Genomic DNA, 27,261 nt, shown 5'->3' on the forward strand with positions numbered 1-27,261 from the left:
AAAGCATGCATTTATTTGTTTGCATTCATAGAAGCCTACAGGGAAGGGATGTGGACTGACCTGTAGCTGGGATGTTCATTTTCCTCACCTGCCTTGTGAGTCTGCACGATGGCTTATGTAAGGAAACACTGAAGTGACACAGTGAATATTTCATATTCCAGACTTTAGAGCTTACATAAAATCCTTTCAATCTGCCTATGCGGGGAGCTACACCAATACGATAACCTGCATACCTATTTTAATGATACATTTTCTGAGCAGAAGAGCCATATGCCACCTTTTTGTCCTTTCAACAATAAAACCTAAGAGGGGACATTCAAGCTATTGCAGAAGATTAGAAAAGGGGTAAAAATTCTCAGATGCGCTGGATGAAAATTTGTAAAGTTAGCTGCAAATATCATTGCACAGCTCCTGACCGTTATTTTTAATCTCTCATTGACAAGGAAAAGCTTGCTGGGAGTTGGGACTTGTTATCTTTGTTTTATGGACCACTGCTCTCGGAATAACAGGGCTGGTAAAGCGCTGGTGGTAAGTCAGTTAGGAAGGAGAAATGGACAACAGAGCCACACATGGAGTGTGAGGACGAGAGAGGAAAGTGCTGTTAATGTTTCTGGCAAGGAACAGTGATTTCTTTATCAGTGTAAAGAGTCCTTGTGAAATAAAAAGTCATGCAAATTATTTCTTTGTATATATACTCATTTATTTTGATATTGATCTAATTGAGAGTGACATGAGCTTGCTTTCTTTAAAATGAGATGAGAGGTGAGATGAGAAGTTTTGAAATGCATTTCCAGGGAAAGGTTGGAGGCATGCTATGTTTCCATTCTCTTTAACACATATTATCACATCTGGTATGAATATTGATAGCTCAATATCTCAGGCTTTGATGTCATCAGCTATATAGCTCCTCTCCTGCTACCAGCCCCACCCCCACCCCCATCTGGGAAGGAAAAGCATTGCATATAAAGAAAGAAGGACAATGGAGATATCCTAACTTTCAGTTGCTTTATACCTGAGCTGTCAGGTTTCTCAGATGAGGGCTTTTAAGGATCCAGGAGTATGGAGTGGGGATGAAAGCTTCCACTCACGCTACCCTCTACTGAGGGCATAAATACAGTGGCACACTTTACTCAAGACTGATCTATTAGGACCAGCAGAGACTTCCAAATTACATGTAACGTAACATTGTGCAAATAATTTCTGATGTAAAAGTCATTCATGTTTCATTTCTTCTGCTTATGTGGATTTAAAAGTATAGCCTTTACTCTGACAATATTTTATATGCCACTCATTCCCCTGATTTTAGGAATGAAGCCTATTTTCTTTCATCTACTGGTTGATACTGACAGCAAAACTTCCACCAGTCTTATAAAGTTAAAGCTGTTGGAAACTGAAGGAAGTTAAATTCCACTTCTGCCTGGAGAGCTCCAGTTCTCCACTTACACTTAAGGTTTCAGTCTGCTCTTTTCATTGGGTTCTTTCACAGAAGTGGGGTATACGCTTATTTATTTCACTGGAAGCAAGCTAATTAGCCCAGCTCACCTATGTGAAGAACAAGCAGAAGTTTTGTTGGGAAGTAGGTATCCAAGGTGAGCATTACATTTCATTACCTCACAGTGAAAATCTAGCGCTGAAATCCACTGGGATTCTTCAGTCAGAGTTTTAAGGTGCATCAGCTACCCAACAGTAAGGATTTACAAGAAAGACCAAAGCAAAAGCAGCAAATGGCATGGGAAGGTGACATTATACTCAGTGCACAGAAGCAAAAGGGTCGCTAGTTCATACAATTGTCAACATTTTTGACACAGATAATTCTGAAAACATCCATCGGTTTGATATCCACCTGGACCTAATGAGATGCAACACAGTAGACCCCCTTGAATTTCCATCCTCAGAATGTTTTCACCTTGCCTTTTGGATGTGCTCACAAGGGAGATGTGTTGGTCCTTTCATGTCAGACCTTAATTGGAGCATATATTCCCTTTCTCACTGCATCTGTTCCACTGGGGACTTTCATCAGACGAAGTAAAGAGCTTTTTCACTTTCTCAAGCCCCTTTAATACAGAGCATTCAGCTCCTACAAAGTGTCTTCATATTTTTTTCTCCATTTTTGAGGTCTCTCACTCATCCTACTACTGAAATGTTGTCTTTGTGCAGTCTGTCCTCTGTATTAACTTCTTGTGCACCGTTCTGTCTGTTCTTATTTTTTGAGTTTGCATTGGAGGGGAGAGTAAGGGCTCAGGCTTCTTTTTGCATTTCATTCTGGCTTCCTACATTTACAAACATATTTTCCATCCACACTCTATAATGTGGGAGCTTTTCATCTTTCCTCTTCTAGCCTGTTCTCCACGTCTGCTCCTGAACCTTCATCTCGGTTCCCCACATTTTTCAGATCCAGAGATCCACCTTTTTTTTTTTTTTTTTTTTTTTTTTTTTTTTTAATTATTATTATTACCCCAGATTTCTCCATTTCAGTCCCACTTGCATTTTCACTTTTGCTTTTGGAATCCTTTTCATTGAGTACTCCTTCTTTTCCCTGTACCTTTTATGACCTTACTTTCTTTTCTCCCTTGTTAACTGCCACACAAAGATGTCTTTCAGTAGACAGAATGGTCCCCATTGGTTTGATAACTGTGTTGGCTGTACTCATAAAAATATTATTAGGAACCAGAAGACTTGACCTTGCTTGGTGTTTCTCAGTCACTGTAGTGGCTTAGATTTTGGATCTCAGCTGAGCAAATCATGTAAACATCTGCTGTTTTCTGCAAGACTGCTATTCTAGTCGATTTGATCCAATTCGATTTGATCCAATTCAACTTTATTTAGAGGTATGTAATTCCCATAGTACCACAGTATTTAATGCCTTCCAGTACCACAGAGACCTACCTCCTAAGGGTGATCCTTATTCTCAGCTTCATTGGTGTCTACAACAACTAAGTGCATTGTTTTGGTCAAACCCTGTGCTGAATTATGATCTTGCTCTTTGACTTCCGTGCAACCATATGTGCCTGCAAACTGCAGGAAGAAACAACTGTGCACTTGTAACAGGCTAATTTTATCAGCTGTTTTCTTACAAACTGCTGAAGAAGTCAGTTGTATGAAGCCAAAATAATAATATGATGGCAATGTTGAAGATAAATTTATCATCTGCAAGCCAAAAGGTTTTGCCTTATGGATACCATATTTCTCCAGTGCTTGGACTGCAACATGAGATTTTGAACTTAGCTATGTCATTGTAAGCCATTAGGTAAATTACATGATCATGTTTCCAATACACCCTGAATTTTGGTTATGTTTTTTTAAAATGTAACTCTTAAGTCACTGTTTCAAAAGATGCAAGAAACAATTTTATAATGATTGACTTCTGAAAATCGACTTTAATAACACTGAGATGTTAAGGAACAATCTGATTTTACTAGGTTTTACCATGCCTGTTAGGAAAATCACTTTCAAATTCATAAAATGAATGAATTTCATAAAATCCACAGGAAATTTGTTTTAGATGTATAATTTAATGCATATTTGAAAAGGTTCAAATAGTTAGTTGCAGGAAACAGAATCAGAAAAGACTCAATTCTGAAAATGTGTTCAACATTTATCGCAGAAGAAAGACAGCCAAAATAGAGGCCACCACTCTTGAGACTCTAAGATAGCTTGGTAGATCTGACTATTCATTTAGATTGCATTACAGATCAAATCTTACCTTCCAAACTGGGTGTAAAAAAATGTTCCTGCTACAAGAAGGTGCACTCCGATAATAAAATTTAATAATTACTTTTCTAAAGTGTCTTCTTCACCCAATTAACAGGCCATTACTGCCAAACTTAACAGGTTGTGTAGCGTAGTATAGTGGACTGACTAAGAAATGAAGTGTATGGGTTTTTTCGGCCAGCCTGAATTTGTCACATCAGTGGTGCCCTGTGCATTTACTATCATGGCACTTGCAGTACTGAAATTTACTTGACCCTAAAATCTGAATGTAGGATAAGTCAAGCCCCCAGACCAAATCGACTGGGGCTGTTTGAAGGGACTCGGTGTTGTATGCAAAGACTGTCTCGTAGCCCTGAACATGCACTACTCTCAGAATGATATGCACATATGAGAGATTCAAGTGCTTTAATTTTGCAAGGACGGGTGTAATAACTCTATTTTGAGTGCTGAGTGAGGCAGGCTTCGAGACACTCTTCCCACCCAGAGCACACATCTGAACTAGTCCTCAAGACTTGCTTTAGCTAGCTGTTTTCAGAGGGAGCAGCTGGGCTCAGAGCTTTTTGAACATTTACTCCTTGTGATAACAGCCAAACACTTTTGTAATCTGGTCAATACTTCAACCTGACACAATGTTTCTGTAGCTATTATAAGCAACAAGTAACACAAAAAACTCCAACATGAGTGACTTTTCATCATTAAGAATTTTTTTAAGTCCTGCAAGAAATAGAGTGTAAGGAGACATAAAGGCAGAAGTTGAGGCTGAGGTGGAGCACAACAGCAGAACAGGTAGCAGAACCTCCTCTGCTTTGGGGAGAGACCAAAGAGAATGGGTATCCTGAAAGAAATCCGTGTGGAAAGTCACATTGTTCTGAATAAGACTTTATAGAGTAAAGCAATCACAAAGAAAATCACATCTGGCATGATCCAGCTTAGACGACAATTGGAAACAACCCCTAAAAAGTATTTTTTGTGTAACTCAGTTTCTCACTTGTTTGAAAACAAAATGCCTAAGTTATTTAAAAAAAAAAAATATCTCCTTTTGTTTCAGCACCTTCTGCCTAAGTACTTCAGCATATTGCATTATGCACACTGAAATTTGGAGGTGTAAATCTTCCTTCTGCGCAGAGTCCTTGTTTTTTGTTTATAAAAAATAGAGTGTAAGGGGACATAAAACGTAAGTGAATCAAGCCCTCAGCTAGCATTTAATTGATAAGAACTAAAGCTAATATTAGATAACAAATAAATGGTCTGTTGCACAGGCATTTAATTAAACACCAAATTAATGCAGTAATGACCTACTGGAACTAACAGCCAGAAATGCTTTACTGCAGGCAAGCATCTGGAATGTTTCACCTTTTTTTTTTTTTTTTTTTTTTTTTCTTCTTTTTTCCCCCCCTTGCTTCCTGTACAAATACATTGAAAAGACATGCATTCATTTTTAATATTCAGTCTGGAGGGCTTCTGTTTTGTCCTTCACCCTGTCTGAAACCCTGACCTCACTGGACACCAAACACTCTTTATCCATGTCTCTCCTGATAGGCATAGCAAACAAATGGTAAGTTGGTGTTCCTCTCTCTTCCCCCTCCACACCCCCTTCTGTATCATTATCTAGTTGAAACCGAGCCCCGTACACCTTGGGTGATTACACACTGCCCAGAAGATTAATTGCAGACAGTACTTTGGATAATGGTCTCAGGTAAGAAGCCTACCATGCTGTGGAGAAGGCACAGGAATCAATACATTTCTTTATCTGTACAAGTCCATGTCTATAAAAGTGCTTTCAATCATACCCCAGAATATCTGCGAGGTGCGGGAGATTAACTCTGCTCAGACCCACTCAAAGGCTTTCTGTCAGTCTCCTCCCCAAGCAAAATATGCAAGAAAGTCTTTAAGGTGGCCTTAGTCATATCTTGCCATCCTCTGCCATACCGTTGTATGAAGTTATCCTTGTGCTACAAAGCAAACTTGTGTAGCTGTTAGTTACCGACTCGGTGTCCAACCCGCCTGGCTCTGGACATGGACCTGAGCCAGGTCTGTAGTGTCCCTGGTTTCCTCGGCAGTTAGTGAAGAGAAATACCCACCTCCCTCTGGCAGCTGGTGCAAACGCTGGGTGAACTCCACGTCTCCTGGCAGCACCCCGCTTCACCCGCGGCATGTGGAACGGTCCTGCGTGGCCTCTCTCAGCTGACCACCCACAGTCAGAGGAGGGTTGTCAGGGACTATGTGTCTTTCCAGAAAAGCCTGACGATTTTGCGGTCATTAAAGTAGATTTGTGCTCTAGATATCCACCTTCTAGGGCAGTCTCATCCCTCTTTCAAGACTTTCTAATTTTGGTGCTTGACAAAATGGAGATCCTGGTGTGGAACAGGTGCATCCATCTGCCCCACTGCAACACCACTGGAGTTCAAACATCCATGTAAGTGTATGAGGTAGGAACGGAGGCAATATCACATAGGATTTAATGGAGGGTAGGTGCATAAATTATTGTAAGGACTTGGAGCTAAACTCAATGTCTTACACAGTGTGTGCAGCACAGAAGACGTGAACCATATCTGTCTAAACATGTTACTCATTAGACTGCATCTTCTCTTCATAAGGGATTTTCTATCACCAGGTTTTGCCTCTCTATCTATGGGCTACAGAGGCTGGGATAGAACCAGAATCAATTTTACATTCAGCATCTCTGGTGTTCTTATCTTCAGATTTCAAATTCATGAAGCTACACTGAAAAAAAAAAAAAAGGTTGATCTAATACTTCTTGCAATATGCTTCCACCTGGAGGAAAGCCAGTTTTGGAGCAAGACTTCAGATATTTATTTTACAAATCTACATTTGACCAAGTGATATAGATCTGCTGTATTATCAATAAAATATTAGTCAAAACAGTCAATGAAGTCTAGAACACCATCCATTTCCCCTTAAAATACACATATTTGGAGAACTGAATAATGCCCTAGGCTCCAGTGTTTATATTGACTAGAACTTTACTGCCCACGGCTTAGATTAGAAACCTAAAGTCAAGCAAATTTATGAAAAACTTGGTACTAGCATAGTAGTTATCCTAGTAATAACAGTAATAATACAATAATATTAACCACCACCACCACAATATAGAGCTCTGAGAGAACTGCAAAGAAATTGAAGCGATTTGTAATAGTCCTAGTGATTCAGGACGTGGCTGAACGCATCTTGAGCTTGTGCCTCAGCGTTTTGTGTCATTGTTTTTGGGTGAGGGATCAGCCTGAGACCATTCCTTGCCATTACAGTACCCTTATCATTTTAGAAGAAGTAAGGGTTGGCCTCAGGGTCTTTGCCACGTGATAAGGGGAGTTATCATCCAGTTACTTAAATTCCTCTTGTAGTTCCCAGTACAGGCATTCTGCATCTTTTCCTACCCTCCACAGGTAAGAACTAGCAATACCCATTGAAAAAGGGGGGTTTGTGTGCTGCTCAAAAAGCAGTAACTTTTTGAGACCGGGTGACAATACTTTGATACATAGCTAAATGCATACACAAACACATCCATGGAAATGTACAATTACTCATACACTCTTCAGGCAAATTCTATTCCCCTTTACAGTCACTGACTCTTACTGTCATCACTTTGAGGCTTGGCTTGAGAGCATAAGTAATGGAAAAGCTCCTGAACGAGGAGCAAATTCTCTTCTTTTCTCAGGCAATAGATAACGTGCTAGCTACACCTGCTCTAAACAGAAGTACAGGTAACACCTCCCATCAGAGCACTGAACAGCACTAATTAGTTCATTAAGCATCCCAGCATCCCTGTGGGGTAGGTATGTATTTTATTATCCCCAAGTTAGCAGGCAGGTAGAGTTGACTAGCTCTAAGACACACTTATGGTAAATGAAGGAACCCTAACACCTACTCCGTTGTTCTACTGGGTAAACAGGCAATAGTTCAAGGCAGCTTTAGTTCCATGTCCCATTATCTTTGTTGTTTTCTGTGCATCACGTGGCAATGCCACAATAATGTAAGAAATTACTTTTTCAGTGGTGAACAAAGGAATTGTTAAGACAAGGCAGTTTCCTGTTGTAATAAAGGAAGGACTGTTGTGTACATAGAGCTTTTATTAACAGCCCCCTTTATTCACCGTGCTTACCCACCTTTTCCTCTAAAGTTTGCAAACACAGTTTGAAGGAAAGCATGGTGTGACTTTGAGAACAAACCTGAGCTTTTCCAATGCAGCCTGCCTTGTACACATGTGTACACAGTATATGAGCTGGTATTCCAGGCATCTGGAATTTCAAGTTCAGATGGCTCAGAACCAGATTGAGCTCATAAAACGAACATTACTACAGCCACAAAACTAACCGAGGTAATCATGTACTATTTAGACAAGCAGCAGCATTGCCCTTTGTGAAGGGCTTCGGAATGTGCAAGTTAAGTGTGTTGTTGCATTAAGACGGGGGATATTACACCCCCAGAAATCCTCTGAAGGTGACAGCATCATTAACTATTTACATTATGACTCTACCCATGATCACCTTTGAAAAACAGTTTAATTTCAAGAAGGAAAAACCAAAATTAAAAATAAAACAGACACCCAAAGATACAAAGAGGGAAAGAAGGCTGTGGGTGAACAAAATCAGTTCAGAAATGAAGCGCAGGCAGGATGTGAAGCACCTCAAAGGACAAGGATGGGAAATAAAAGATTTTGCTGCTTTCCTTGTTCGCTTGCTTTTGTTTGAGATGAATCACAATTGTTTATCAAATTTAAGATTTAATACAACATGACAATACTCTGAAGCCAGGCACAGAGAAACAAACAGCCTTTACTCTCAGCCCCATTCTTCACTGAAGTGAACAGTCACTTACAGCAATGACAACGGTCAATTTTACCCATATATGAGCATACATATACCCATATATCATATCCAAAATAGCCAAGTAATGATTAGACTGAGTATTTGTGGAGTATAATATTAGCCTAAGGGATAATTTGGTCGTTCTGTGACTCAGCTGCTACTTTCTTAGACCATACATGTGTCATAATGTAGCATTTGTTAGAGAAGGCTGAGGCTATAGAAAGCTGATACGATTTTTTCTGACTATTTAAACAGGCTCAGGAATATATACTGAACAACTGACAAGAGCTAATGTATGAAACACAAAATACCTGAGTAATTTCAGCCGTTTCAGTTAAGGTCAGAAGACTCCTGAGGAAAAACAGATTTCTTAAACATGAGCTGTAACATGTCCAAGCATTTCATTGTGTTTCTTTCTGTGTCACACTAAGGTGAGAACAATTTTTTACATAAGCAATTGTTAGAGCTACCCAAATGATCTGCTGGGCAGCTCAAACCCTGATGTAGGTCCGTCATGCAAGGTCAGGGCTAAGATGAGAGGAAACAGCCTCGAGTTGCACTAGGGGAGGTTTGGATTGGATATTAGGAAAAATATCCAATAGCCCTTCGCTGAAAGGGTTGTCAAGCATTGGAACAGGCTGCCCAGGGAAGCGGTTGAGTCACCATCCCTGGAGGTATTAAAAGAAGTGTAGATGTGGTGACTAGGGAAATGGTTTAGTGGTGGACCTGTCAGTGTTATGTTTATGGTTGTACTCAATGATTGTAAAGAACTTTTCCATCTTAGATGATTCTATGAGTAAATGATTCTAATAGGTAACTTATAAAGCTGTTGACCACGTTTCTCCAGAGCTAAGGGTTGTTCAAATGGGTCTAATATTAGAGAACACGAAACTGTGACCAAGGAGAAGGCATCTTCTTTTTTAATCAGCTCAACAAAATACTTTCCCAGTCATCCAAATATGATTTTCCTATACGGGGAAAAAAGCTAATAACAGGAGGCTGGGGGTCCTCTAAGGAATAATATTCTCACGGTGGGAGAGAGACAATTCCCACTGTGTTCAGTAGATCACAGAAATCTTCCCACCTGCCAAATTATATAGTGTTGCATTTCACTTCCGTAAATAAGGGACAATATGCAAACATCTACCTACCCGTACTTTAAGGATGAAGGTATGAATGAAAATGTAAGCTGTTATGTCAGTCTGCTTGTAAATATGTGACATATGCACAAGTGAAGGGATTAAGGCAGCACATGTATTTAATTGTGTCCATTTTAGTATGTTATTAATTATTCCCCACTGCATTTCTCATTGCAAAAGGAAGAGTACCTGCTTAGTGAGCACTTATTAAATATTCTCTTTTTTCTTCATAAAGCAAAGTACAGTCTCATGATATGTTTACTACATATTATTCAACTTTTGTTTTGAAGACAGAATCATTTATTTCTTCCTAAGCTTTTCAGCAGTTCTCATCAATATACCATCTGTCTGCTTTGTAGGCATGAATATATTTATCTTCACAAGATGACTAACAGTGTGCTGTATAGGTGGGGATATTGAGGCACAAAGTGAAAAGTTGAAAAACACTATCTAATGTTGAGGGTGAAGATTTATATGAGAGTAATATGTCCCACTTTTTCCTCTTAGTCTTTTTGACAAGTCAAAACCATTGTCAGACCTTCTTATACAGCATCCGCCTCTTGCTGGTCAGGGGCTGCAGCAAGAAGGGACACGAGCCAGGAGATGAGGATCAACCAGCACAGGCACTGGGGGCCAGGGCTGAGCTGAAACGGGGCTCCTGGGTCATGGGCAGAGGCTGGATGGGGATCCTGGCTGAGGCTGGACAGGGCCGTGAAAGCCTGTAAGCATCCACAGGGCCCCAACACCAAGTTGGATTCTTCCCATCCCTTTCTGCTTATTAAACACCCTTTATGCTGTGAATTTCAGCCTGCTCATTCTGTCTCCCTTCCCTATCACACTTCGTGCCCATGTGTCCCAGACCCCTGTCTCAGCCTCCCATATTCAGACCCAGGCTTCACACACATAGCATCCTCTTCATACTCCTAACATCCTGCAGGCTGGCTTCGTGTTCCAACACATTACAACTCTCTATCACACCAGAGCCCAGATAAATTGTTTTCTCCCTACCCCCCAGCTCCTGATCAGCCAGCTCCTCATATTAACAAAATCTGTTTTCTGTCTTTCAGTTAGCTTTTTTGTATCTGCATCCAGATCAGCGCATGCTTTAGCACTTTGGGTCAAGATGAAATAGGTTTATTGCAGCTGCTAAATTCTAAGATACCTTCTTTGCTAAGCAGATAACTTCATTTTGGAAAGATCCGTAACAGAGAGATTTCGTTATAACAACATGCATATTTATGCACATAAACAGACATGCAAGGCCACATATGAACAGCCACATAGCACAGAAAATTTCAACTTGATCATACAAGTTGTCCAAATTATTATTAAAATCATGTGGGAACTTTACAGTAAGTGTTGCTGTCAGCCTCACTTAGAATACTTCAACCAGTGATCCCCACTGTATTTAGAATAAGTTCCAAATTTAATGTCTAGGACAAACAAAGTATGAAATATGCATACATTATGTGACATATGGCAGCCCCAGTTATATTTAGACCAGAGAATTTCCTTAATCTGGATTTAAATATTAACAGACTAAAACTTTAGAAGATTATGTCCAGGATTTTCATGTATTCGTGCATAAATTTGGACATCTAAATTATTATTTAAATAGCTAAAATATGTCTGCTTTTCAAGAGTTCTTAGTACACCATTACCACAGTCTTCTCTGCAGAATTTATGGATAGGGTAGTGGGGGTTTTGAATTTCTGGTTAACATAAAATTCTTAAAAAATATGTTTTTGTGATGTCTGAAGCTATTCACAAAGTCAAGACAAACTTAGGGAAGATCTTCAGCCCAAAAAAGGAGCAGAAAATAAGGCACTACAAAAGTTAAACCATTTTTTATAAAGTTCACTTTTTCTTTTTAAATGGCTTTTGAAATTCTCTACTGACTGACTATGAAGTTGAAGTAAAAAGACATTAAATAAAAGTTATGTTTTACCACAACAAATGTTCTTACAGACCATACAGTTGGGAAGAATGGGTGATCTTTCTTTTTTTTTTTTTTCAATACAATAAAAAGTAATTCTCTACTCATAATATATTTATCCCTCTAATTTTTTTCAGCTTACCCAGCAACTGAAAATTTTCCTACTGTCATAATTCTCATGCAATTCATCTGAAAATCAGATGCTCTTTTGAAAAGACATATTCAGAAGCATGCCAGCATTTTAAATGGTGCTCTTTAATATTTTTATCTTCAGGAAAGCCTGTGCCCATGATAATTACCTGAATTTGATGATCTGCATAGCTAACACCATTGCATTATTCTGTGTCAGTGGTAGAAAGAGTGCCCCCACAGTAGTACCTTGTGAAATGTCCCACTGCAGTAATATCAAGCTGTCATGATTTTGTAAAATGCAGATGAAGATTTGTTTCACTGTCTTTCTTTGGATACTAATCAGGAAAATGTATGAAATGAATACAAAAAAAAAAAAAAAAAAAGAGTTTCATGTTCTGCAGAACAGAGAAAACACACATTCAGGCTGTGAGGCAGGTTCTTTCCAGAACTCATCTTAGAGTGAGTCTTTAGAATAAGGAAAGCATCTTAATTCAAGAAGCGAAAGAAAGACAAAATATTTCAAAATGTAGCCACTAGGTGTTGGTTTGCTTTTTTTCCTAAATTGATGCTTTGAGTTTGCTTTCTTGACATGATGCTGCAGTGTCTTTTCTCCTGCTTGACTAGACAGATAGGCCATGTCTCGTCTACTGCAACTGCTGTTATATGATATTCATTTTGCTGCCACTACACATGATCTGGTTTAATCTCTGTGGGCAGCACTGAATTCTATTAATCAACCTCTCCAGACACAGAAAGGTACTGATTCACCTGAGTGCCTGTATTCCAAATGTGCAGTAACTGACCCATTACGCTGTTCATGGAAAAGCCAAAGAAAAAATAATATTAGAATTTTCTTAGAACTGAAAGGTTTCAGGTGGAAAACACTAGAGAAACTATTCACAGCCTATTGGATTGACTGCCACTATACTTAACTTAGCACTGCTGTAGATTTAAACACAATTCCTGTACATTCCTTAAAAAGGGATTCCAGTGTGGCAAAAATTTCAAAGTAAATTTTATCTTCCTTAAATATTTGCTCTCCTGTTTGGGGATATATTTGTCTTACTAGCTGATGTGCAGTAGAAAGTCATAACTTCAGATAAAATCAGGAAAAGAGCCAAAATGCCACAACTTGATTATGAATGAAATGCCATCTGGATTCCACACTCAGGCTGATCGACAAAAGTCACTAGAACACTCCAAGCCTCTGTATCCATCTGTAAAGCTAGCCAATAGTAATAAAAACATTATTCCAATAAGGTCTTTTTTTTTTTCCCTATGTAATATTTCCAGACCTCTGTTTACATCTTAGAAGAAATATTATACTGCGCTCGTAATACAGCTTTCTTTTGTAGAGAGCTCTGATCAGACCAGCTACTTTATTTTAACTGTCTTGCCGTTTTCTAACAAAGTTTGCTATTCTCCAACCATTTCGCACAAACTGTTTCTTACAAAGCATTTTTATGTTAAAATGTAAATTTAATTCCCTTTGCTGAAAAGTCCTTATCTTTTTTCTTGTTGCTAGACCTTCCATGTCATTACTGTGTCTCACTTCACCTTGCAGAGCCTCAGATGTCCCACTAAACCTTTCAAAGGCACAACAGCATTTTCTTGCAGGGACCCTTTTCTCTTTTCCATGCATATGCTTGATATCCTCTCCTTAAGATTCCCTTTCAGTGCGCGCTAGAAGACGTTCTTGAACTTGTCCACAGCTATTTCTAATTTGTCTGATCTTCATCAGTCAGTTTAAAGGAGCATAAAATGTCATCTGCCTCATCCGTCACCATGTGTGTATTAATGTATTTATCTGATTCACTTCCTCTTGCTCATCTAGGCTTGATGCAATTCTGAATCTTTCAGATCTCCTAATTTATTTCAGTCACTCTTCGGGCTTACTGAAGTTGAATTTCTCAGGTGGACTAGTCTGAAATGATGTCATGCTCTAGCAGTTCTATAAGCAATTATCATCTTAATAGCCTGTAAGCCCTGTTTTGTATACTCTCTTTTGGTCTTCAGCCAGGCAAAGAAGTCTATTTACCCCCAAAACTCTTTTCTTTCTTTATGGAAGCAGGAAAAGAAGCAAAGCAAACAAAAACTGGCAAAAGAAACCTGGCTTCCCTGGCTGGTTTGGCATAGCCCCACATTGGAATGACATGAATTTTAATGATTCGACCATATGACTTTTCTTTGGACACACCACACCTGTTATCTTTGACTGTGATCAGTGGTAACTGATTTCTTTCATTCCAGATAACCTCAGTAGTATGTCAAGTTGATATAGTCAGTAAATGACCTAAATCTCAAAGTCTGGTCCAAGTTGAGTTCAACCTTGCATGAAGCTAGAGAAAAACTTTGATAAAGTCATTTGCTTTCACTCTTCGCCACTCCGCCTTGGGTCAAAGGACCAGAGGGTGTTTCACCTCTCCTAAACTTAGGATACCAAAACACAGGCCTTAGCTATGCCTGTACAGAAGGAGCCTCAGCAGCCAGCTCTGAGTAAGCAAGGATAGGATAAATTTCATTACATTTTAGTTTCTCAGGTATGTACGTTCATATTTGAAGAAGCCCTTATAAGTTCTTTTTGTATTCAGGATGGGGGTAACCAACATGATTGATGGGTAGTTTGTGGAGTTCTTAATTTCACCCTAAACTGGAAATCTGCATTTTGTCACCTGGCCTGTACTGTAACCTCTACCAGCTGTATTTACTAAATCTCCATTTCATACATAAAGAATTAACACTGAGATGTGTCTTCTCCTGACAGGACTGGGCAACTAAAAAAAAAAAAAGAAGTGTTTTAAATTTTAGAAACACAGACCTGGGTTCTTGATACAAAGCAGATGGAAAATTAAGGTGGGATGGATGGGATTTCCAGCTTTAACAACACTGAGAACTTGTGTGTTTTCAACAGCAATTAATTGATGCTAAAAATGCCTGAAGAAAAGATGAGAAACTACGCGTTCCCACATTTCCAGGTGTGCCCAAGCCACCTCACAATCTGTTATTTGCTTGTTTGTCTAGTCAAAAACCGATTCTTTCCCCCAAATAGATGTGTTTTCACTAGGATCGAGATTTCTCCCTTCCTCGCACCTTGCACTTACATAGTGAGAAGTACAGATGTGAGCTTCAACACAATTATCAAGGCAAGCCAAAGCTCTAAAATACAAAAACATCGATTACCATCCCCTTTTCCACTGCTCCTGATAACCTCCACTCAAGTGGGCTCCTCAGGGAAATTTTACAAAGCTGAGAAATACAGAAGAGTTTAATTTAAATTTGTTGGAGATATTTTTGCTGGCAATAGAAGACATACCTTCCCTGCCATGTTAATACGCTCATTTTTCTGCTATTGTTTTAGAATACTACACTGGTGCATCGGCTGAAGCTGACCTGGGAGTTCCCATGATACAAACACAGCCCCTCGTGTGAAGCAGTGAGTTTTATTTACAGTGACAGGATACTCTTTGTGCCTTTTTTTCTATTTCTGTGTTACACACAGAGATTTATTTACATGTAGAAATACAGCAGTGACTACCCTTTGCTGTCGACAGCAGATGAGCTCTGCACTTTATTTAACTGACTTTGTGTCAGCTTCAATTTCTTGACTGCTTGGAGTGCAGGTTCTGTTGGTCCTTCCAAGGTATTCTTTGATCTTGCTCTCTATTTGGTTCCCTGCTTTACCCCTTGAGCATATGGTTTGCTGCAGAACTCCTTCCCCCACCTCTTCCCGCTGTGTCTTGAAAGAAAGCAAGTACACTTTCATATGTATTATTTTACAGACTGCTACTATCACAGAGAAAGGAGAAATAAGCTCTTCCATTACAATGTGCATCAACGTAGCTCTGCCGATGCAGTCATACCAATAGTAAATAACATTTCAATTTTTATCGTTTTACTAGAACAGAGACCAAAACTTCACTTTTCTTGACAAAAAAGAAGAGAGGTCTACTTTTCTATTGTAGCACTAAATTCCTGAATACTGGGCAAAACCAAATGAGGGTTAAGGGCACTAAATTCACATTGGTTTATCTGTGTTCTGGAATAATGGATGGATTTCCCTGGTTCAGGCAAAGATTACATCTTACGGCAACCCTCTTTCACACCCCATGAGTGCTGAGAAATGAGAACTGCCCTAGTTCTGTGCTGTCTGGTCACCTTCTGGCATGTTCCCTGACCTTCTCCTGATGCAGGTTAACCGAGGACAGCCTGTAAATGTTTTATAGTTCACAATGATTGTGGGGACTCCTTAATCAAGAAATGTTCTCTGGTTGCTTCTTCCACTTTAGTGCCCTGTTTATGGTACCCAGGTGATGTAAGATTATTTAAGCAGAACTCAAATACAGGCTCTGGTAATAGAAGTGCCAAAAATGGTATGAGAAAATATTTTTTTTAGGTTTTGGATCTTCACCAACTAGAAACAAAGATGTCTGGACATGTCAGCCCCACCCATCACCCCCCCACTCACCCCCAAATAACCCAACCAATTTCCTCATCTTCCAGAGAGAAGAACCCAGGAACGCAAAATCACAAATAACTCTAATCTCACAAGAAGTTTAGACATACTTTGGGGACAATTTCCAGCAAGCTGAAGTTTAGCAAACATCTAACTTTCTAAATAACTCTTCTCTGAGTTACTCCAGAGTCGATTAACGGGAAAATAAAGTGTTCCACTAATATACACACATATATTTTAGATACGCATGTATGTGTGTGTGTGTGTATGTGTTCATCTTTTGGGACTTTAAGTAAGAATACCTGGATATTCACTTTGAAATAAACTGATGGGAGTACTTCACTATTAATTCTTTAAGCAGGGACATATTTAACAGTGTAGCTGTATGGCCCATAACAAACCACATCCTCTGTTTACCAGCAATGGCTTTGGCACCTTGGCTCCTTCCATACATACACAGCAGAGCTGTCTGTGACCTTATAGCTGTGTGCAGAGCCTACACCAATGTTTTGGTGCTATGATGTCAAACCAGTGTTGGTCTGAACTATGCATTAGCAAATAACAAGGATTATAGATACTGGAACTGGTGACTGGCTGTGAAACCAAAGTCAGTATTCATTCATTAAAACAAAAAGTAGGGAATAAGTTATTTTCTTTTGTCTTGCAATGTTAGGTCAGTGGCCTACACAAAATGCATGAGTGGTTTGAGTCTAGTCTGCAGGGACTACACATGCATCTCACAAAAAAATATGCCAGCCTCAACAGACCTACTAAAAACTGCCTCTCATGTTTTCTCAGCGGTCATTGACATTGTGTATGTGTGTGCATGCGCGTTTCTTTTGGGGTTTTTTTAGTAGATTAGCAGATAAGTGGCCTACAGAGGACAAGACAGACTGCATTGCTCAAGCGTTTCCTTTTACAGCTTGAAGTACATCCCAGCCATACCTTGACACCCTTCTCTTTTCTTCCAATCCCCCATAAAAGAAAATCTGGATAGAGAGATGAAAATAAGCTGCAGAATGATTCATGCAGATTCTTGGCCTGCATAATCAGAGTATGAGGTCTGCTGGGAACATCACTGAGCTCAGCAAGTGCTGGGAATGATTTGGGCTATGGAAATTTGGGACTTCTCAGACACTCCACAAATTAAATCACTGTGATGTAATCAGTCACCAAGTGATGTCTCAGCAACTGGAAAAATCACATTTGGAGAAGGCAGTCAGATAATGAGATAGGCAATAGAAGTTGCATCTTCGTGCCACAAAGATTAAGAAAGTAAGTCCTAAGGAGGTACGGTGTGAAAAGACAAAAGCCATATTCTTTGTATGTTTGAAGCCAATGACAAAACTGAGGCTGACTTTAGGATTCATCATTCCTTAAACTTGGCAACTTTTCAGTCCATGCAGAAATTAAGTCCTTGTAATAGCATATAATGCCTTTTCTTTTTCATGCTTTAATCGATTTTTAAGGTACATGTCAAAGTAGGATACAATTGTCAGTTCATGTGTTAATGCAACAATACAGGGAAGCTGTACAGCACTCATCTTTAATCAAAATTTAATCAACTCTAATAAAAGTGAACTGGGTAAGTAAAGATAAAGAAGAATTTCAAGCTGTATTCCAAAGATGTTCTATGTCTCCAGGAAGGCAGTATCCAATCTACCTACTTTTCTGTACTTTATTATTTAATTGAGAGTTCCTTTTTAGAAGGCAGAAGTAGGAAACTCTTACAGCAACCACTTCCAAAGCCCAAAGCATGAGTTTTAACAGCATAAACTAACAGTCTTATAGGATAGTGTGAGATATCTGTACATGATGGCCCACAGAGTGCCTCTGCAGTTCATGCGTAAACCCCTTAGAGGCTCTGAATGACCTTGACAGGTTACAGCCAGTAGGTTGTATCCATGTCAGAGTTTTTGACACAGGTTGTAAAACATGGCTGTGAATTTGAGTAAGTCCTTTGCCAATGAGATTGTCTTGGCTACAGTCTGCTACAGGCTACTTATTCAAACCACGGCCACGCTTTGAGCTGCAGGGTAGATATTCTCCAAATACTGAAGAATGTGCAACTGCTGTTGCCTTCTCTACATTCCCAGGCCAAATATCTCCTTTGCTATTTTTCATCTCCCAGGTACATCCTCCATTCCTGCCTATGCAAGTGTTTCCCACTCAGACTATATCATTTCCAAAGATATTTCTTTCTGAAATATTGCTAAACTTTCACATCTAGTTCACTTACCGTTACCCCAGAAAACATGATTCTCCAGAGTAAATGCAAATTCTACTTATCCACACTCAATGTGACCAATTTTCTTACAAAATCCTTTGCCACAACTTCAGTAGCACTATTAACCTGCAAATCATACAAACAAGAAGAGTTTGTTTTCTGTTCAAAGCCCTACATTCCCAAGAGCTCTTTGCACAACAGACACACTGCCTTCCTTTCAGGTATTTTCAGTCTTTGTCTGAGAACTTAAGCAAAACACTTTTGATCTTTATAAATAAAACAACTACTTCCAAAATGGTTTTGTTTCCATAGTCTCTGCAGTCCTTCATAATGCTTCTTACAAAGTCACATCACATTTTTCAGACTCTTGTGCAGATTGTTCACTCTTTTCTGTTCATGTATTTCATATATTGGTATCAGTTTATGTTATTTTCTTGTTGCCAGAACTTGAATTTTTGTCTTGCTGTTCCCACTAAGTTGATAAATTTTAATGGCTTTTTCTAAGTTTAGGTCGGAGTGCTCTAGGACTCTTGTCTCACTTTTCAGTCTTTGATTTCTACTGTAATCTGATCTCCCATCGGAGATCCATTGAACTGTCTGAAATTATTCCAACCACTCATGCATTTTTGCTTCAGCTCTGTTACAAGGGATCCAAAGTTTGTCTCCTATGTCTTAAAATTCTTCTGTGAAACCAGTCTCTTTCAAAAGTTAAATTCTTTCCAAGATCAAAAAAGTCTTCAAATTTCTTTATTTCTTCCTATGAGATAGCTTACATTTCTTCATTCATGTGCAGAATATTCAATGAAATTTCAAGTAGTGCTGGAATTTGTAGCTGCTATTCTTTGTCCTCTGTTCACCTCCTTTTGTTCTACTTTTTGGTTTTCAGGTGCAGTTATCTATTTGTAACCCTATTTTATGTAAAACATAGGTTTCTTAAGTGGTAATTAAGACAGAGAATTCATCACTAGCAACTCTGAATAAAACCATGTATTTATTCGGTATAAGACATGAGCTAATGTATCAGCCTGTTAGCCTTGGAAGGGTTTTGTGAGAGACACAAGCCTGTGAGAGACAGGAACCTCTGTATGTATAAATTTACCAGACCAGCAAACCCTCGCAATTAAACAGGATGCTTAACAAATCTAAAGTTCCAATTTCAGTCCCTGAAGGGCAAAACACCTTTTCACATGTCAGTATTCTTAGCCTTATGATATCTTAAACCAAGTATCTATGAACAGAACCATGCACGAATGCATTCATGCAAAAGCAAGACCATGAGACACAGATATAGTTTGAAAGACACATAAAGTCATCATTCTACTCTGTTTAGTGGTGTTATACCCTGTGCTGAAATATCATTTTCAGGAAAACTCTAAGACAATTACAGTGAGTCCATGGGATAGCAGCAAGAATGATCAGAAGTCTAGAAAACATGACCTATGAAGAAAAATCAGAATATATATATAGCTGTTTGGCTTTAAAAGAGATGACTGAAAGAAACATGGTCTCCAAGTACATGAAAAGGTGCTGGAAAAAGGAAAGGGAAGATTTGTTCTCCATATCCATGGACTAGAAAGAATGGGCTTAAGTTTCAGTGTGATTAAATTTCCAAGTAGAAGAGATAGTGAAGCACTACTGTTGATTTCTTAGTAAAGCTGTGGAGCCTGCATCACTGTAGATTTTTAAGAACAAGTCAGATAAGTATCTGTTAAGAAAAGTGTGAGTATATTTGATTATGTCTTAAGAGTGGCAAGTGTGTTATATTATTACTTTTCAACGTTTGGGGAGTTTTCTAAAAGTTTCAGGGGAAGTATAAACATCTGAGTAGCCAGATTAAGCCAGCCAACAATGTAGCTTTTCATAGGCTACATCAACTTTGCAAAAGGTTTGCACCTTAGAATGTGCTCCCTGGCTTCCAGTACAAGTGCTTCAGAGTAATATACATCTACGCTAAGCAAAGGCATATCCCCTTCTACAGCTAACTGTCATGTCTATACTATATGACTATATGTAGGTCTTCTCTGGGCCCTGTCTGCACTCCTACAGCTCTAAGGTGTAATTTGTGTTTGTATGCTTCTGTTTTATTTCATGTTTAAAGTATCTAAAATACTGCTGCAGCCCCTTTGAGTTGTGTTTTTATAGCATGAAACTGGGACTACGTGTTACATCCCCAAGAGAATAACAAGAAAACACATGGGAATGTCTGAGGCTACAAAAAAAGAACTTTGTAGAGCAGAAAGATCAAACCAGTACAGCCTGGACTGGGCTGCCTAAAGACCTGGTCTCAGAATGTTCTGCCTCCCAGGCCACTGTTTGGTTTCACCTCTGAAGGAGTGAACTGGAGCACTCAATACATATTCAAACAACTATGCTGATGGTGTAGATGATATGAGGATCTGCTCTCAAGTGCTGTATTAGGAACTGTTTTAGTTACTGTTGTGCCGATAGCCTTCATTGATTTCTATGGACTGCTTACAAATCACCCAAAGATACCCAGAGATATACAGATCACACAAGTTCCACAAGATCCCCACCAAGTTTATTCTTAATGATTCTTTGATTAGAGCGGTAGAGGTAAATGATGAACCAAACTTGATACTATGATCCCACTTCCCAGCAATAGCTATGTGATGGTTATTGTCCTTCAACTCTGCCTTGGTTGGCTTTTGTTTCTGGCTAATAAATCCCCCAAAACTGCAGAAATCTTAGCCTGATTCCTGGCAGAATGATTTGTCAGTCCAGGGGAGTCCAGGAACTCTAGGATGCCGAAAGTCGCATCCATGCCTTCATCCCTTGCTGTGGGTCATACATTGGCTTTACTGGAGGATGCGAGAATGGGGGCTGTTCAGGCACCTGGATGGATTTAAAGGCTGCCATGCATGGGCAGTGCAGAGGGAATGTATACCTTACAGCGTCACTCCTACGGGTCTTTAAGTTGTCTTTTACACTGGCTGCTCAGAAATCACAGTGGCGAATGCAGCACGAATGCTGAGTAACATTGTCCCCAGGTTTCACATAGCCTCGCTGCATGTGAATTTGTGCCTGATTTTTCTGCTCTAAGGTTGATTGAAATCATTGCCTTTTCTCAGAATAACTCAGTCACCTCACTGCAGTTTAAGCACGCTCTTCCCAGTGTTTCCACTGGACCCACCATTTGGTGACAGCTTGGTTGTTACAACGGGCAGCACTGCACGAAGGCTGGCTGACTGTGTGCCTTTCCCCCTCTTCCAACAACATCAATTTGCAGCAAACTTTTTCCCCATTGCCCTTAGAAAAGGTGAAGGCAGCAGCATCCCACGCTGAATCCAACTGCTCTTATTCAGGATGCGAGAGCATTGCTTTGTAATGATCATCATAAACAGAGAATCCCCCGCTAACATTTCCAATGCACTGTACAGCTTGGCATTTTCAATATATATTTAAAACAACAAACCAAGACGAGCAAGCGCCTTTCCCAGAAATTGCCAACGTATGCTCCGAGATCTCTTGCATTTTGCATTGTGTCAGTCTGTGTCAGAGGCTTCAAGAAAGGTAATATAGAAGATGAATGGAAGTCTATCATCGCAGTGCCAAGATGAAAAAGTGACAGCTCATAATGAAAAGAAAAATAGTTTCCATTTTGGGCCTCTGTAAGTAAGAAAGTGACAGAGCCATGGGAACTGTGAGTCTGAAAAATGGTCCCTTTGACAGACATGCCTGTAAGTGAAAGTGCATGGGATATAATACTAGCTATAATATAGGGAATAATGATTATTTTAGGGATCACATGATTTTGAATAAATCCTTGACTACTCCATAGAAAATGGAACCCAAAGAAAACTAGGAGAAACTGTAGTTTCATTTATGGTATAAATGACCTAAAGATGTTTTTTGGGCTCTATATCTGTAATTGAAGCCTGTGAAATGACTTAGAATATACACAGGGTAACCAAAATGAGAATCAAGAGCTTCCTGTAAACCCGAAATGGGATCCATTCCTCATTTTTTAGAAAGGGCAAAAAACAAATGCTGTAAAAGAAGGCTCAGGCTGATGAGGGTGAAGATTCTGGTCATAAAATCTTTCATAAAGCTTCTTTTTATTAAAACCACATATGACATTTGCTTTCAGGTAAGGTGAGATAAGAAATCTTTTCTATTTTCAGAACTGCCAACTAAAGCAATATCTGTAGAGGCAAGCCATACACATGTAACTTAAGGCTTAGATTAAAAGTGGTGCAAAATGCTGCCTGACATTCTTATTTTCTGTTTAAAGGAGTGTTTAAAGTCAGCTTAAGGTAACTTGAGACTGGTAAGTCCACGTATATCAACATAAGGCTTTTTGTAGGTTTAAATGTATCTGGTTTAGGACCGACTTTGGTTAAACGGGTGTGACGCCGCCTTACAGACAAGGCCTTGGGGCAATATTCACCCCTGTGCAGAGGACCAGCAATATCGAGCTTAAAAGGGAATTACACGGTGCGTGAATTCCGCCCTAAAGCATATTTAAAATAGTTTTCCCTGCATGGCTTCTTTCTTCACTGGCTTTCCTCAGGAGGAAAGGTTGATAAGGATAGTACGTTCTCCTTCCACATGAACGTCTATTCCAGGATCTCAGTGAATTCAGAAGTTCTTTAAAAAGCATTTCTAGATTTTTGTGAGACATTGCATTCATTTCTCTTTGCAGGCTCTTTCAGAAAAGTAAAATGTAAATAAGGAAATGGAAAAAAGTAGATAGAATTATTTCTTGGGTTTTCTTTTGTGGTTTGGGTTTGGTATTTTTTGGGGGGTTGGGTTGGGGTTTTTTTCCCTCAACAAGGAAGTAGAGAAACTGAGGATCCCGTTACTTTTCTGCTAAGAATATTTTGTGCTCATTGAGCACCGTGTCATCTTCATGTCAAAATTAGAACCCACATTGCCCATCTTTCATCAGTTAAAATCAATGAAAAAACTCTGTTAATTCCAATGGGAATAAAATTAATGTGTAGATTGCTGAAAGCTACACCAGGCACAGTTCACCATGTGAAGTTTAGAAACTAACTCTGCCGTCACCACAATTGTATTTCTTGTTTCAAGAGACTTTTAAAACAGCTAAGCAGGGAAGGAGTATGCATACTATTGGCTAGCATTGGAAGAATTTAAACTTTAAGCACGGAAAGGAATTTTATGCTACTCAAAGAGACTGTAACTAGGACAAATGGGATGAGTTTAAGGAAAGAAAAGGCTGACAGTTAGGGAAAAAAGCCTTTCCTAGCAGTGAGGACTATTAGACTGCAGAATAGTCTCCCAAGGGAAGTGGTGAAAGCCTAGTTTCTTGAGTCATTTAAAACTGGACTAGACAAAGCACTCTGGAACATCCTCCAGGGAGCAATCCTCCCTTGGCAAAGGGATGCACAAAATAACCTAATAGATCTCTCCCATCCTTCCTTACTGTGATTCTCCTATTTCATAAACCTCTGTGATTGAATGGAGAGCAGAAAACTTTAACCCCTTTTCAGAAACAGAGAGCATGTTTGACAAGATATTGTGAGAGGAAAATCCTCTAGCAAAGAACAGAAAAGGCTCCATTTTCCATACTGAGTTATCAGCTTTTCTCTCTCTACGGTGAAGAACTGTAAAGGATGGCCCAAGACTGCCTACTGGATGGCTGCCATTTTCAGAACAAGTTAATGTTTTGTTTTTTAATTTCCCTAAATCCCCAATGCTTTAGACACTACTGTGTTACAGGTTTGTTTTCTTTTTTTTTTCCCCCAGAAAGGGCACAAGTAAATCTCTGATAATTGAACGACCGTCTTTTTTAAAACAGAATTGACCAGTTACTCTCAGCAACTTGGCCTGTGACTAAACTATGTCCCTGCTCAGACTCGTATTGAGAAGGAACTACCAGCCCTACCCTTTCATGGCCCAGGCCTTGAATTGACATTAGGCGGTATTAGGAGCTAGGAGACATTATGCTCCACTATTCCCCTTCTCCCTCGAGCAGGTGGGGAAGCAATGGCCTTGGCTTCTACCTTGTGAGGCATCAGCCAAGGATGCAGAGCAGGTGCAGGTGATGGTGTAATTTGCTGTTGCTGAAACCATATTTTTGCTGCATGTCCTAGACCAAGGGAGAAGCGGGTGTCTGCAGAGAGGGAGGAATGGAATCCAGGCTCAGAAAAATATTTCAGAGGAGGTCAGGCTTCTCTGTAACTATTCAGAGAGCTTGAAGAAACACCTTCCTGCCCCTGTGTAAGAATTACAGAGGCATTCAACAACATGCAGGTGTTTTCCACAAATTCCTGATGCTATTGTTGCTGCCCTAGGCCCCACAGTGGAAAGCTTGATATAAAGATCAGGACAGCTTTCCAAGACTGGAAAAGGCAGCTGACATTAAAAGTACTCTGCTAGTAGAAATGGCTAGGAGGGGGTCACCAAGTTGGGACAAAAATAAATGTATTTATTGTACTGTACTTATTACTCCTTTTTATTTACTTTTAACCTATTCTGAAGCCTTTGGTTTGAGCATTTCCCTGCATAAGAAACTAGCACATACCTTGACTTTTTGCATTCTGTACATTCAGGTGGTGTGAACATACAAGTAACCGTTCTGGATCAGATCAGGGAACCATCTAGCTCAGAATCAAATGACAGAGGATGATGGGATAGGGTAATAGGGCGATATCAGATAACTGAAGGTGCCTGGCAAAAATAAAGAACTACAGCAAACGTATAGTGATACTTCCTCAGAGTACCTCCCTCCCCTCCTGCAATTTCCTGTTAAATTTGCACTTAGACTCACAGAACTTCTCAAGTTGGAAGGGACCTATAAAGATCATAGAGTCCAACTCCCTGCTCCTTGTAGGACTACCTAAAACTAAACCACGTGACTAGTGTGTTGTCCAGACACACCTTGAACTGCAACAGGCTTTTCCAACACTTGTTGGAAAACAGAAACTTTTCCACTAATTCTTTGGAGCCTTGAAAATATTTAACACTTGTAATACCCTTGGGCAAGGAGTTCTAAAGATTAGATGCTTATCATATGTACAAGCACCTCTCTTTGGACTGTTTTTAAGCTGTTTGTGAGTGGCCAGCGTCCTTTGATTTTTCCTTCCCAGTTCTTGCACAGCCAAGCATGTGGTTATGGATACAGCAGTGTGTCAGCTGTAACTGCCTCAAATCGCATCATTCCTTATTTATGAACAGAAAAGCACTGAAGTCCGCAATTGTTAAAATGGTCTTTTGGGGGAGGGGATTCTGTAGTTTATGGCACCCATAAATAAAACAAGGTGAACAACCCCCAGTTCTACCCACATTTGCAGATGTACCTGTCACAAAAGCATGTGACTGGAGAAAGAGTCATTGTAGTTGTTGAGGTTCCGGAGGAGAGTATTTAAGTGCTGAGAAAGTGCTCACAGTTTAGGTCTTGGCTTCTTCAGGAAGACTATGAGGGAGGCAACTGAAAACATCCTAATCTGGATTTTAAAAAAGATACAAATTTGGAATGTTACTTTTTACTTTAGAAGATGAAGGACTGAAGGGTAAGTCTCATTCCTTTTAATCTGGGTGGACCTTGGTGACTTTGTGCCACTTGAGCCTTTGCGTTCCTTTCTAGCCAATGGGCCATGAGGGGTCCTTGGCAGGTCAGGAAAACCTCTACATTGGAGATACTTAGATTGAATTGGAAATGTTTTCTCCAGGGGGTTGTCAGATCCGAAAGCATTTTCAATGTCATCAGTGGCATAAGTTGCACAAACATTCTCATTTCATTATTATCTAAAAACAGTAAATGATGGAGTCCAAGACATCACTCTTCAGCCTTGCTGTTTGAGAAGCACGCACTGTAGCTTAGTTCTCTGTTGATCCTTGCTGTTCTTACAAAACACAGCAAATCTGCTGCACTCTGTTTATATGGATTAGCGAAATGCTGCCCAGAACTAGAGTTGGTAATTTACCAGGAACCGGAGCTTTGCATTAGCTTTGTGCAGAGCACACATCTGTTACAGAAGCCTAGACCTCTTTCTGTCTTCACAGCACTTTGCAAATATTGAACCATGTTGCATATTTCTTTGAAAAAAAAAACCACAAAAAAAACCACATGGGGCAACTATCACTGACATTGGTGTGTTACGACTGCTTCGTGTTGGGCAGTATGGCTGATGACGTTCATGTCTGGAGGAAAACTAATGCTACACTTTTTTTTTTTTTTTTTTTTTTTTTTTTTTCCCAAATGACCCAAACTATTGAAAGTATTTGGTAGGATCACAGAGAGAAAATACATTTAAAGCAAGATTAGAATAACTCCGCAAGTTGGGCCTCACAACTGTACACTCAGCTAACATAAAGCGGTTTGCCATCCTTGACACAGAGACATGGCCATAGACATCACAGGTTGGTATCTTCAAGACTGCCAGGATCTTTCAGTTCCGGGACTCCTGATCTCCCCAGATTTGCTGTGATTCTTCATAACCACTCTCCAAAATTTTGGCCAGGTCCCGAAGTCTTGGCAACCTAAAGCCATTTCCCAGTGAAGAGGAAGACAGACTCTGAATTTGCCATGTGGTTGTTGATGACCTAGGAGTAACATGCTGGACATCTCCATCCTGCATGTTCTGGAAGAAAATCACTGTTCCTAAACCTTGCAGTAGGAAATAGATTCCATGCCACTTGTGGCAGCTGCAGTTCGTATGGACGATTGGTTAGAATGGATAAAAACAGATTTCCCAAACCAACTGTATTCAATGCAACATATTTTTCATATGTTTAATGGAACAGAAATTTTTATTTTAAGAGGCATTTATGAGCACTGCTAGTTCTCTGCCTAGGGAGTGGAGACCTGGTAGGGGGGAGAGCTAGCAGGTGTAAGAACAAAATTAGTTTTA

At 39.6% G+C, this 27,261-nt stretch overlaps 1 long non-coding RNA gene across 1 annotated transcript; it reads left to right on the forward strand.

Moving 5' to 3' along the window:
• The first annotated feature begins 9,147 nt into the window (after nt 1–9,147).
• On the forward strand, nt 9,148–26,973 carry LOC121080728. The gene is made up of 3 exons (XR_005825489.1): nt 9,148–9,271; nt 9,536–9,542; nt 26,961–26,973. It is a non-coding gene; the product is annotated as an uncharacterized LOC121080728 (long non-coding RNA).
• Nucleotides 26,974–27,261: the final 288 nt, after the last annotated feature.

The sequence above is a fragment of the Falco naumanni genome, chromosome Z (assembly GCF_017639655.2).
Source record: "Falco naumanni isolate bFalNau1 chromosome Z, bFalNau1.pat, whole genome shotgun sequence".
In the NCBI taxonomy this organism is placed as follows: Eukaryota; Metazoa; Chordata; class Aves; order Falconiformes; family Falconidae; genus Falco; species Falco naumanni.